The sequence below is a fragment of the Hyperoodon ampullatus genome (genome assembly GCF_949752795.1).
Source record: "Hyperoodon ampullatus genome assembly, chromosome: 14".
NCBI classification, from domain to species: domain Eukaryota; kingdom Metazoa; phylum Chordata; class Mammalia; order Artiodactyla; family Ziphiidae; genus Hyperoodon; species Hyperoodon ampullatus.
The window spans coordinates 40,672,457-40,686,270 of NC_136927.1; the positions used below are offsets into that span (position 1 = coordinate 40,672,457).

The 13,814-nt window shown below is 42.5% G+C and overlaps 1 pseudogene across 1 annotated transcript; it reads left to right on the top strand.

Moving 5' to 3' along the window:
• The first annotated feature begins 909 nt into the window (after window positions 1-909).
• LOC307063047 (thyroid receptor-interacting protein 11-like) lies at window positions 910-6,159 on the top strand (annotated as a pseudogene). Its single transcript has 2 exons — window positions 910-1,784; window positions 1,823-6,159. The product of its transcript is annotated as a thyroid receptor-interacting protein 11-like (transcript).
• Window positions 6,160-13,814: the final 7,655 nt, after the last annotated feature.

Sequence of the window (13,814 nt, forward strand, 5' to 3'; positions counted from 1 at the left end):
GCCCGCTCGAGTGATATTTAATTCACTTCCCAGACTAGATCTCAAACACACGGTGGACAAAGCAGACACAAAGAGTGTAGACGGTGCGACACTCCGTCCAAGAACCGCCAAAACTTATCTTCGGAACTAGACACCCGGGCAGGGCTCGCTGAGGGAGGAGGGCCGAGGTGGACCCGAAAAGGAGCTTTGGGACGATGGAAATGTTCAAAGTCTTTATCAGGGCCGTACTTATGCACAGGTGTAGACATTTGACAAAATGCAGCTATCTGTCCTCTTAAGAGGGATGCGTGTCACTATGTACATTTTACCTCGATTTTTTTAAGAAAAAAAAATGGTTGCGTGAAACTCACAAGCTGCAGGACAGTGTGATGCCACTTAGTAAAAAAGTCAAAGGCAATTAAATATATTTTACTCCTATTCGAAAAGTATTACTCTAGTACTGCTTTTCTTTTATTGATTAAAATCTACCTTGCATATCATTCCATATCAAAAAAAAAATCAGAGGCAAGGTGTGTTTTCTACGAACAGGAGCTCAGAGATGGCACCTTCAGAGCAGCTGTGATGGTGGCTGCGTCCAGGGGGCCGAGGTGGCGCAGGGCACTGGGAAAATCACGGAAGGAGAGGAGAAGAGCCCAACTCCAGCGCTAGGAAGTCGTGGATGAACAGAGGCCCGAGAGGGGACAGGTCACTGGAGACGGGCCCTTTGTTATGTCCCAGGCCAGGCCTGGGCGTTGCCAGGCAGGTGTGGCCATTGAGGGGCCCTCGCAGCCCGCATTGCCTAGAAACCCCTCACTGTGCTTTGATTCTTAACCTCGCGCTGGCAGCAGTGCAGTGACACTTGGCGGCATTGTCCGACTGTGCTGGACACTTTTTTCGGAGCGGACCAGGTCAGTTCTATGACCTGCTTTGATGTCCTCCTGGTTTGGTGGCCTTGGCTCCTGCTTAGGCCATTCCCTGGGGCAAGTGGGTGGTACTGTGGCATCTTTCACAGGCCACATTTCTAGTTTCACAAAAGCTGTGCTGAGGAAGGGAGCTGAAAATGTAGAAATACCTGACTCTACAACAGAGGAGGTTGAAGACTCTCAGTCAGTCTTAAAATCAGAGGCTGAGAGACTTAGAATCTTTGTAGTGATGTGGACGAGAAGTATGAAGCCTCAGAGCTTCAACTAAAGCAGCAAGCTGCAAGTTACAGACATCAATTACACCAGAAAGACGTAGAAATCAAACTTCTTAAAGCAAGGCAGATAGCGCTGAAGGATCAGTTGCTAAAGGTGCAGTCAGTCACCCAGATAGTAAATCTTGAGGCTGGCCTTGTGCCCTCAACTCGTGTACCCTCTTCACTGGGTTATGATATCTATCAGCATGCTTTAGTTTTCCAGAATGATGATATGGACTTTGCTGACCTAATTTGGTCACAGCAAGAAATAAATAGATTGTCAAAAGAAGTCTTAAGACCTGAGGCTGATGTCAGCCATTGGAGACATGTTGCTCAAACTTCTACAGCATTTCATTTAGATCTATAGTTTTGATGTAAATGAAATCTACAAACTGCAAAATACCATCAAGGAATTTGAACAGAATCTAAATAAGGAAATTGATGACCATCAACTTGAAATAGCAGTGTTGCAGGAAGTTCATCAACAGAAACTGGCAGAAATAAGTCGCAGGCATCAAAAACAATTAAAGGGAATGAGGGAATGATTCATGATATGCAAAAAGCTATTGAAGTCCTAGCAGCTGAAAAAATAGAGTCCACCAAAAAAATCAAAGGACTTGAGATTAGAGTAAAATATCTTTAAAAAAATTATCTTCTGTAGAAAAGGAAAGGGATGCTTTAATTAGAGAACAAGACCAGATAAATGAAATGAACGAAAGAACTGAAGAAGGTGAGTTGCAACCTTCTATTAGGAGGTGGAGTGATGCTGTGACAGAAAAAGAAAAAGTTCTTCCACAGAGCACATCACTGGAAGAAGTGTCCAGATAGAAACAGCCACTGTCTGATGCTGAAAATGAAATAGTGCGATTGAGTAGCTTAAAGCAGGATAAAAATCTCATGGAAGAGAACCTGAAACTTTAAAAATGAGTCCAAGTTTTAGAAAAAGAAAATTCATTATTAAATAAAGAAAAGGAAGAACTTCAATTATCACTTGTCAAATTGAGCAATGAATATGAACTCATTAAAAGAGCAGCTACAGGAGACATGAATTCGGATTCAGAGGTACATCATTTAAGATGTGACTGGGAAATCAAAGAAGGAAAAGTCAATGAGAGTACTACTTAAAAGAAATTACTGATTCCTGAGTTAGGAGAGTTGCACAGGCAAAAACAAAAAACTACAATGCACGTGGTTTTGATGAAAGACCAGCAAACAGAACAACAAACTGAAGGAGACAGCATCATCGGTAAAATAAAACAAGATCTAGAATATGAGAAAAAAAAGTTCGTTAACTTGAAGATGATAAAATGAACATTACTAAAGAGTTAGATGGGCAAAAAGAAAAGTTAATTCATTTAAAAATGGAAAAAGGACAGTTAGAAGCAGAATTTTGTCAGGATGAACAGAGACTGTTGGAAGAAAAGAAGTATGAGCAAGCTGTTAAAGAACTGTCAAATACAGATAACCCAGACAGCTGTGCCTTACAGCTGGAGCATGAGTGTTTAATTAAACTCGGTCAAGAGAAAGACTGTGAAATATCAGAACTCAAAAAGAATATTGAGCAGATGATTGCTGAGCACAAAGAAACTAAGGAACTTTTGTCATCTAGTTTAGAAGAGCAGAAGCAATTGAAACAACTCATAAGAGAGAAAGAAATTTTTATTGAAAAACTTCAAGGAAGTTCACAGCTTCAGGAGGAGTTAGATCAATATACTCAAGCCTTAAGAAAAATGGAAATTTTACAACAAACCATAGAGGAAAAAGATACAAGTCTTGCATCCATGAAAGAAGAAAACAGTCACCTGAAAGAAGAATTGGAATGACTGAGGGAAGAACACAGTCAAACCGCACCTATGATTGACCCTAAAACTCTAGACACTGTTACAGAACTAGAATCTGAGGTAACTCAACAGAGAACAGTTGAAGATAATCTTGAGATTAAACCTCATCAAAAGATAATTGAAGAACAAAACCAGAGTAAAATGCAACTACTTCAATCTTTACAAGAGCAGAAACAGAAAAATCCGAAATACCAACACGGGCAAATGAATATTAAACACAATCAGCTCTTTTTGGCCAAAGGGGTGGAAAAGGAGAATTTGCAAAATGCAATAGAACAAATCAAAACCCAGCCACTGGAAAAATTCCAGCACACGCCAACAGAACATTCTGATACTTTTCAAGTAACAAAAGTTCAGAGTCTTAATATAGAAAATGGAAATGAAAAGCATGACTTATCTAAAGCTGAAACTGAAAGATCAGTACAAGGAATAAAAGAACAAAAATTGGGGATTAAACTTCTAATTGAAAAGAATACCCTTTTAATGGAACAGATTGATCAGCGGTCCAAAGGTGAGATTGGTAAACTAACTCAGTTTATCCAGCAAAAAGATTTGTGTGTCCACATGAAAGTATCTTCAGCTTCTTCCAGTGACCAAGATAACGGACAGAGTCAACAGCAATTGCGAGCCTATGCTTTGGAAAGAGAATAAATGTTAGCTGTTTTAGATGAGAAGACTAGGGAAAACAGCAATCTTAAAAGAGAAAACTTGAGAATGATGGATATAATTGCTGCCAAAGAAGCAGACCTCATGAAACTCAAAGATGCAAATACAAAACTCTCCACCAGATTTGAAAACAGTGGTCAGGATATGTTTAGAGAAACGATGCAGAATTTATCCTACATCATTCGAGAAAAAGATATTGAAATTGATGCTTTAACTCAGAAGTGTCAGACTTTACTGGCAATACTGCAAACATCCAGCAATGGTGATGAAGTGAGAGGTGTTAATATGGATCAGTTTGAGGAGCTTCTACAGGAACGTGATAAATTAAAACAGCAAGTTAAGATAATGGAAGAGTAGAAAGAGCACGTGATGGCCACTGTACAAAATATGCAGCGTGGGTCACCCCATCTTCAGAAAGAGCTTCAACAACTTCAGGCACAGGTGTTAGTTGACAATGATAATAATTCTAAACTACAGATGAACTATACTGACCTGATCAAACTTATGATGGGAATGAAATCAAACTCAAAAACTTGGAGAAGCAAGTAGCGCCAATTCAGTTTAGCCTAGAGCAGCTTTGCAATACCAAAGATATTCTGTTAGGGATGTTTGACCTTATTTTACTACAGTCCTCCAATGAATCACTTACATCCGAGTCAGCAGCCTCTCTGAAGGCAATGAAACCTGATGGATTGAGTGAATCTTCTAAATTGCTCAAAGAAGAGATAGAAGAGTTAAGAAAATTAATGGAGGAAAAAGATGCAACCATTAGAACACTCCAGGAAGATAATCAGAGATTGTCTGATTCCATTGCAGACAGTTCAGAACTAGAAAGAAAACGACGTGAACAAATGGATTCAGAAATGAAGCAGCTACGGGAGAAACAAGATGACTTGCAAAACTTACTTAAGGAAAAAGAGCTTTTAATCAAAGCAAAAAGTGATGAATTACTTTCTTTAAGTGAAAGTTTCACTAATGTAGTGAGTGAAAATGAACTTTTGAGGCAGGGAGTAATCAACCTGAAGGAGGGAGTCGTCAACTTTGAGCTGGATATGTTTAAACTGAAATAGGAAAATGAAAAATTAGTAGAAACATCTAGGGAAGAGGAAACAAAATCAAGAGACAAAGATGTGGTTTTCTATGATGCGGAGAGAGAAAGAATTGGAATATGTTCAATGAAGGAGAAGACGCTTGCTTTTGAGCATCTTTTGAAAGAAACAGAACTCGGCAAGACAGGGGAATTAAGTCAGCTTTTAAATGCAGTTACATCAATGCAAGAAAAGACTATTATGTTTCAACAGGCCAGAAATGAGACCATGTTGGCATTGAAACAGAAACAAGTAGAAAACTGTGCCCTCCAGAATGAGGTTCAACATTTACACGACAAAGAACTACACTTAAAGCAGGAGCCGGAGAGATCGCGTAAGCACGCAGTAGAATCAGAAGTGTCTCATAACCACGAAGCTTTGGCTGCAGAAGACAGAGCAGCTAAACTAAGAATGAAAGTCACCGCATTGGAGGAAAAGCTCCTTCTATCTTCCAATGCGAGGGAAAATGCAAATCAGCAAGCCAGTTTGCAGGTAGAGTCGTTGAAGAAACAACTGAATGTTGTCACAAAGCAGAGAGATGACATTTGGCTACAGCTTTCTGTTTCCCAAGAACAAGAAAAGTAGTATGCACAAGCGCTAAGCTAACATGAGGATGGTAGTCACAGAATGGATGGAAATAGTTGCAGATAATCTAGAAGAAAAACTAATATCGGCACAAGGACACCAGGAGAAAGTGAATGCTGCCTCGACTCTGAAGGAAGAACAAATTAAAGATTTGAAAAAACAAAATGAGGTCCAAAAGGAAGTGCTGGATGATGTACAGAAGAAATTGATGAACTTACTAAGTAACACAGAAGGAAAAGTTGACAAGAGCCTCATGAGGAACCTCTTCTTGGGGTATTTTCAAACACCAAAACAACAACGTCATGAAGTGCTACAGATAACGGGCAACATTCTGGGTATTAGAAAGAAAGAAATAGATCTGGTTTTTAATGAAGAGCAAGGCGGTGGTACCAGATGGATGACTGGCTGGCTTGGATCAAAAAGTGTCCCCAACACACCTCTGAGACCAAATCAGCAATCAAGGCCAAAGAATTCTTTTTCAGAACTCTTTGTTAAATTTCTAGAAACAGAATCTCATCTCACACTTCCACCACTAAAACCCTCTGCTCATGATCCAAAACCTCTGGATTCACCGGGAAAGAAAAAACTAGCTAAAAATGTACCATCAAGTCTTAAAACTACCTCGGGATCCACACCCAAAAAACCAGATGTGAATCAACGTTCTGCAGCTGTCTCTCTGATTAACCCACCCAGACCTGAAACGGATGGATCTGGGCATCTTCTTTTAAATGCTGTTACTGATGTTTTGCCCACATATATGCCTTTGCTGCTGTCACCTGGCAAGAGGGCTGGAGTTGTGCTGAAAGACCTTTCAAAGCCATAGATGATTCTTCAGCCAGAGACAACATGGCATTTTTAAGAAACCAAGTCACTGAAAAAGCCATGTATTTTGACTTTGCTTGATAAAAATACGAATACTTTAAAAAAAAGGGAGTTTTAAGGACTTCAAAGATATTCACCCACCTTCAGACAGTGGTTACTTCTTGTGAGAAAGGGCATGAGTGGAGTTGAAGGCTGATCAAGGGATGCTTCAAATGGTTTTTGTAATGCTTTCATGTTTTACAGGGAGCAGGTACTTAGGCAGATCTTGGGGAATTAAAACACTAACTTGTGTTAATGTTCAAAATTATAGAGTACACAAGTGCATACTCTTCATATAAGAAAAAAGGTGAACAGCCGAAAAGTACAAGATGCATAACATTTTTAAGAATGAAAGTTCATTATGAGGATGATTATAATTTTTGTGACTTTCTGTTTGAATAATAAAAAAAAAATGAATAAAAGTTCACTTTTCCTGGCTAAGTCCCACTCCTCTTTTCATTGCCTGGGAAACCACTCCATTGGTAATCTGTATTCTCTCAGGCCTTTTAGAAATATATGCAGATTTGTGTATATCGGAGCATATTATTCTCTGACTTTTAAAAAAAAAATCACTACACCTTAGAGATCTTTCCAAATGCAAATGAATTCCATCTTATTCTTTTTTTTTTTTTTTTTGACTGCATCGGTTCTTAGTTGCAGCATGCAGGGGGATCTTTCGTTGCGGCACGTGAGGCTTCTCTCTAGTTGTGGCGCACAGGCTCTAGAGTGTGCAGGATTAGTAGCCCCGCGGCGTGTGGGATCTTAGTTCCCCGACCAGCAATGGAACCCGCATCCCCTGCATTGGAAGGCAGATTCTTAACCACTGGACCACCAGGGAAGTCCCCATCTTATTCTTTTTAAAAGCAGTCATTAGTTTGCAGTGTGGATGTGCCCTAATTCTTTTAACTAGCTCCTATTAATCAGCCTTTAAGCAGTTTCTACCTCCCAAACGATCAAATGGCCATGGCCAACTCTCTTGCCCATTTCCTTAAGAGCTGCTCCAAATCTTCACCACTTTCCTGAAGCATTATCAGGCCTTATGCCCTCCTGAAGATGTTTGAGGCCAGCAGTCAAGAACTCTCAATTTCCCATACCCTCTTCCTATATTTAACCATCCACCCATTTCCCTCCATCCACCTCTACTCTTTCCCTCTTTTTTAGAGGAAAAGGGATCCAGCTCTGCAGTTTAAGGCTAATTGCTCCATTGTACCCCCAAAACTGTCCACTCAGACTTTTTCAAAGACCTCATTCCATTAATTTTCCTTCCTGCTTTATCTTGAGCCTGTCTCTTTCCCTAAGCTTCAGAGCCTGTCCAAGTCTCTCCCAGCAAACAATCCTCCCTTTTCTGCTCCTTCAGCTACCACCCTCTCTACCTTCCACAGCTAAGCTTCTGAAAAAACTTCTTTACTCCTTGTCACCATCTCATTTCTCACTGACTTCTTTTTGAAAGCATCACAAAATCTTGTCTCATTAATGCCCCAGGCATTTTTGAATGCCTTAGAAAGTAGTCTTTTTACTTACTTAAACTCTCTGTAGTGTCTGATAAATGTTATCCCCATCTTCATTCTTTTTTTTCTTGCGGTACTCAGGCCTCTCACCGCTGTGGCCTCTCCCGTTGTGGAGCAACAGGCTCCGGACGCGCAGGCTCGGTGGCCATGGCTCACGGGATGCGGGATCTTCCCGGAGCAGGGCACGAACCCGTATCCCCTGCTTCGGCAGGCAGACTCTCAACCACTGCGCCACCAGGAAGCCCTCCATCTTCATTCTTTAAATTCTCTCCACCCTCTTTCTTTTGGGGATGCCACTCTCCTTAGGTTCCCTTCCTAACATCAGACTTTTCTTTCTCTGCTTCTTCTGTGACTTCATCTTCAGGCCACTTCTTGATGCATATGTTCTCTAAGGTATCATTGTCAGCTGAGTGAATCTTCTCACTCTCCCTGTGGTCTCAGGGCAAGCTCATCCACTTGACTTTCACCTGGATGCTGATGACTTCTGAATGCCTGTATCTGACCTCCCCCTTCTCCTGCCTTGACACTGACTTATCTAATTGTCTGCTGGACACCTCTATCAGGATATCCATTGGCTTCTCACAATCGTCATGTCCAAAAGGGAACTCAGTATCTTCCCTCAGAACCCTCTTCCTCCTCCTTTCCTTTTATCATCTCCTAAACCTCTGTCCATCTTGTCACCCAAGCAATAGGCTTGTCACCAAGCAGTAGATTAAAGTTAGGCTATCTGAAGTCCTCTAATTTTGCCAGATGTCAAGGCAATGCTTAATAGTGAATCTAGATTTCACAGCTTTATACCACAATTGACTCTTTGATAGCTTGACATCAATTTAAACCTTGGTGATGACTGAGACTTTTAGGGAGTAGGTGAAGTCCTTTCCTAGGCAGTGAAGTTGGCACTTGACCAAGAGGGAGACGTGGTCCTCAACATCATAAAGTATATGAACTCGATGTTCACTTAGTTGATCCCAAAGGGTCTGGGGGAGGGGAACATCTTCCAGCTCCATGGCATCTGGCAATGGACTGATGACGGGAGGCCATACCCACCTACAGGTAGGATGTGCTAGAGGGCTCAGGTTTGGCTCCACCCTGTAGCAAGGAGGCCTTGATAACCCTACTGAGCTTGTGGGAATGTTGCTTCCATGACTCAAGGAATAATGGGCAGCTGGGTATGGAAGCTTGGGGTTTGGGAGAGACTCTATTTCCAGACGAGCCCAGTGCATGGCCAGAAATTCCTGCTCTGATGGTATGTGATGCAGGGCCAAGGAGGGCAGTTTCCTGCATCAGAAGCCCAAGGACAACTTACAGACATCACGAGCAGTCCAGAGACTCCAGGAAGCAGGAGGGGAAGTTGCTAAAGCCTCTTCACTGAAGGAGTCTCTGAGGGCACTAAGGAGACTGCCTGTTGATTTTAATTTAGACAGATTCTAGAGCCTGTTGTTGGAGGGACCCCCACTCAAGTGGGCTCATTTAAAAGTAACAGCATAAATGGGCTTAAGTAAAATTTGTAAACCAGGAATTCGTTGCCTCCAGAACCCAGAAAGGACTAAAAGATGGTGGACTCATGTATCCTTAACAAGTGTGTCAAACAAACGTCTGCAAAGGAGGATGTCATAAAGGTAATGTCATACCTGTACTCCTGGAGAAAGGTGGGTGTATTAAAGATCTTGTCTGCAAAGACTGTGTGTGATAGCAGAGCTGTTTAGTTACCCTGTGGGTAACAAGGTAAAAGTGTACTGTGCCCCTTTGGAGATGAAGGCAAACAGGCTGAGAGAATGTTGAAATAGGCATTGAATGGAACCTATTAGCCAAATCTATAATAGCAAAATATTTACCATATTTAAATTTAGTGGGATCCCAGGTATTTCAGGGGTACCCAGGATTTGTTTTAATCAGGTACAGTAAGACACAAAGATACAGAAATGACTGTCCTGGAGGAAGTTTTTATGCCAATAGATCCAGAGAAACAGGAGGCACAGCACACTTTGGAGGGCCCTGCCATGTCCCTTCCCCCCACTTTTGTTTTTTTCATCAGTTCTCGGGCCATGGGCTGCCATGGATGTGCACGTCAAAACCGTTAGGAGTAAGGAGAGGACACAACTGCTACAAGGGAAGATGCAGCACAGGAGAGATGGACAAGGTCACTACTTTTGCCTGAACAGCAATGACTCAGGAGGCAACCGGGGGGCCATTCTTAAATCTTCCTGGGGTCATGGCCTCCTTCCTTTCTACAAACAACACAAGGGGTCATCCCCAGGACTGTGGTTGGCGTGGTGGGGGTGGGGTTACTTTCCCAGAGTCTCTATGGCTGCCCCAAGCAGCCAGTGATGGTTATCAGGCTAGACACAATGACCAAAGTGCTAGCCCATGCCCAGTAAGTGGAACTCAAACACCCACCAGTTAGGACATTATGTTGTCACTGGTCTCAGGTAGGAGCCTCAGAGACCGCCTGTCACATACAAGCCACACTTGATGGCACCTCCATCTGGGATACGGTCAATTAACAATAGTTTTTGCCTTGTTGGCAAGCATGAGACATTAGGGTGCGAAGAGATGGCAACATCCATTTGAAATAACAGAACACGAGCTAAAGCCCAAGCTGGACAGCAACTGGTACTTACATCCCAGATAGTAACTGCTGCCTTACAAACCAGTTAAGTCGCAAAGGAGCTGGTAGTTAAAGCTGACCAAGTGTCCTCAGCTGAGGTTAGACCATCCTGTTTGTGATGCCAATTGTCTTACTCACCTCTTCTTCAATCCATCAGTGAGAGAGAGATTCCCTCCCTAGACTAATGCGGTTGGCTGAACACACGATACTCTACGCTGAAAGATGGGATGAACAGCAGTTTACAAGTCACATTTACCCACAGCCCAAGAGAGGACACCACTCACCATGCAGGGCCACGTGGGGGATTACACTTGGAACAGAATGAACTAGTAGGGTCTTGGGAGGCAGACTTTGTAGTAACAAGAGGGTGGAGACAAGCCCTGGTTCCCACAGGAGGGTATGATGGGCTCGTTTGGATAATTCAGTGGGCTGATAGGGAACTGAAGCCTGCTACTCGGGAATAAACAGGCACTGTGTCTGGTTCCTATGATAAGAAGGATCATATAGCTAGGGGACCTTACATGTGGGAGAAGAGGTAGTGGGGAATTGCAGTTAGACTATTTGAGGCCCTCCTAATTTTACTAGATGTTAAGACAGCTCTCAATATTGAATTTTAATTTCAGGCCTCATGCCACAAGAAGTTATTAAAAAGTATTTCTTCCTTGAACTAATAATTGAGTTCAATTATGTCACAGTATACAAAATAAAGACAATAATCAATTGTATTTCTAGATACTAGCAATGAACATGTGGACACCAAAAATTAAAACACATTTACAGTCACTAATAAAAATAAAATAATTAAGTGTAAATCTAACAAAACATGTCCAGGACTTGCATACTGAAAACTCTACAACAGTGGTAAAAGAAATCAAAGATCTTGGGCCTCCCTGGTGGCGCAGTGGTTGAGAGTCCGCCTGCCGATGCAGGGGATACGGGTTCGTGCCCCGGTCTGGGAGGATCCCATATGCCGCGGAGCGGCTGGGCCCGTGAGCCATGGCTGCTGAGCCTGCGCATCCGGAGCCTGTGCTCCGCAACGGGAGAGGCCACAACAGTGAGAGGCCCGCATACCACAAAAAAAAAAAAAAAAAAAAAAAAAAAAAAAAAAAAAAAAAAAAAAAAAGAAATCAAAGATCTAAACAAATGCAGAGATATACCACGTTCATGAATTGGAAGACAAAACATAGTAAACATGTTAATTCTCCCAAAATTAATAGATTTAATGCAATTCCGATCAAAACCCAGTAAGCCTTTTTTTTTGTAGATATAGGCAAGTTTATTCTAAAATTTTATGGAAAGATAAGGAAACTAAAATAGCTAAAACAATTTTGAAAAAAGTAATAAAATGGGAGCAGTCAGTCCTCTCCATTTCAAAACTTATTATATAGCTGTAGTAACCAATACTGTATAGTATTTGCAGAGGGATAGACACATAGATCAATGAACAGGGAATCCAGAAATAGTCCCACAAAAATATGCTCAACTGATTTTTTTTAATAAATTTATTTATTTTATTTATTTATTATTTTTGGCTGTGTTGTGTCTCCGTTGCTGTGTGCAGGCTCTCTCCAGTTGCAGCAAGCAGGGGCTACTCTCCGCTGCAGTGCGAGGGCCTCCCACTCTGGTGGCCTCTCCCGTTGCGGAGCATGGGCTCCAGGCATGCAGGCCTCTACAGTTGTGGTATGCGGTCTTCAGTAGTTGTGGCGTGCAGGCTCCAGAGCGAAGGCTCAGCAGTTGTGGCGCACGGGCCCAGTTGCTCTGCGGCATGTGGGATCCTCCCGGACCAGGGCTCGAACCCATGTCCTCTGAATTTGCAGGCGGATTCTTAACCACTGTGCCACCAGGGAAGCCCGCTCAACTGATTTTTGACAATTGTGCAAAAGCAGTTCAAAGCAGGAAAGATAGCCTTTTTAACAGGCCATAGCTGTCTATGGAAAGCTTGTGAGGAAATCGCAGGCTAAAAACTTGGAAAACTGGACCAGCCAAGAAGGAAGACAATGATTTGATTGAGGTTCTACCAGGTAGTGATGGGCGGGGAGGGATAATGTGCACGCAGCTCAGGATGAAAGCTGCAGGTGTTTATTTCATCTTTCTAAATTCAGCCTCTTCTGATTGATCCGTCACAGGCTCTGGTGATTTCCCCATCAGCCCCACACTGCAAAGTCAGGTCACCCCTAACTGAGCATATAGTACTCCAGACAACATTAGCCTTCCCAATAGAAAAATTCTCAGGCTATACAAGGTAGCAAGATGGCCCTCAGTAGCTTCAAAGGTACAGCCTCCTGGGTTCAAGTCTGCCAGAAAAGAGAGCTCTTATAGACTTAACAACTCCCATTCAACTCCTGGGATTCATTCTAATTGGACCAACCTGGTCACCACCACCACATCACACACACACTCTTGAGGTGTAGCTAGGGTGATTTTGTGTATGATTGGCCAGGCCTTGGTAAGGTTCCACCCCCAGTGTCAGGCACGGAGCCTTACCTGATCCATGTGGACTAAAAGGAGAATTTGGTTCTCCATAATAAACTCTGGTTGTTGTTATAGAAGAAAGAATACTGAATAGCCAAAGCGGCAAACGTCCACTCTAGCCTCTCAGGGAGAAGTTTCATGGTTAAAGCCCAGCTATTTGCTCCCAATATTAACTAATGTTCAACAGGGCTTTTAAACTCTAGTTTCTCTTTTCTTGACTTTATCAGGGGATGCAGATTAATTGTCAGTGAACTTTCGCTGGGACATTGTTCATGACCACCCCAGCGTGGTCTCATATTTGGAGGCATTATGCAGCTTAAGATGGCTAAGCTTGCCATTTCCAGATTCTACTCCTGTACCATAAAGTTCCAGCACCTTAACCAGGAGCTCAAATGGAATGAGCTAGCCCTGCCTGCAGGAAGCCTCTGGGGTGACCCCTCAGTGAAAAACTGACCAAAGTCCTCTGAATCACCAGTTTTTCTGAATCAAACTCTCAGCAAAGATCAGAGATGTTCTTTGCTCATCAAACAAGAGAGGAAGAAGTTTCCACCTTCTTCTAGTCCCTCAGCCTCACCATCCAGACCTATGGAATTGATGTCTTATACTACTACTTGCTGTTGACCCACTGTTCTTGCCCACTGACACCCATGGAATGTGTACACTGTCAAGTTGGGAGACTATGCGTGTCCACTGGTTTGCATTACCCTCTTGGCAAAGGACCACTCAAAGAAAGTGGTGTATTTCATCTCATCACCACTCCCCCTGGCAGAACTCCCTAACCTCAGCCTTCCCCACTGTCATTTCTACTTTGGGTATCAATGGGCTCTTGTTCCTCCACTGAATACTAAGCAAGGATTTGATAACTGATCTTGCCCCAAGATATCTGTACTGGGTTTTTGTTGTCATTTGTTTACTGTGTGTGTGTGTGTGTGTGTGTGTGTGTGTAAGATTCAAGGTTCTTCAAGTTTGAGTATATCCATTCTCTGCTCCTGACAGATAATGAAATGGAACATGCAAACACACTTTAAA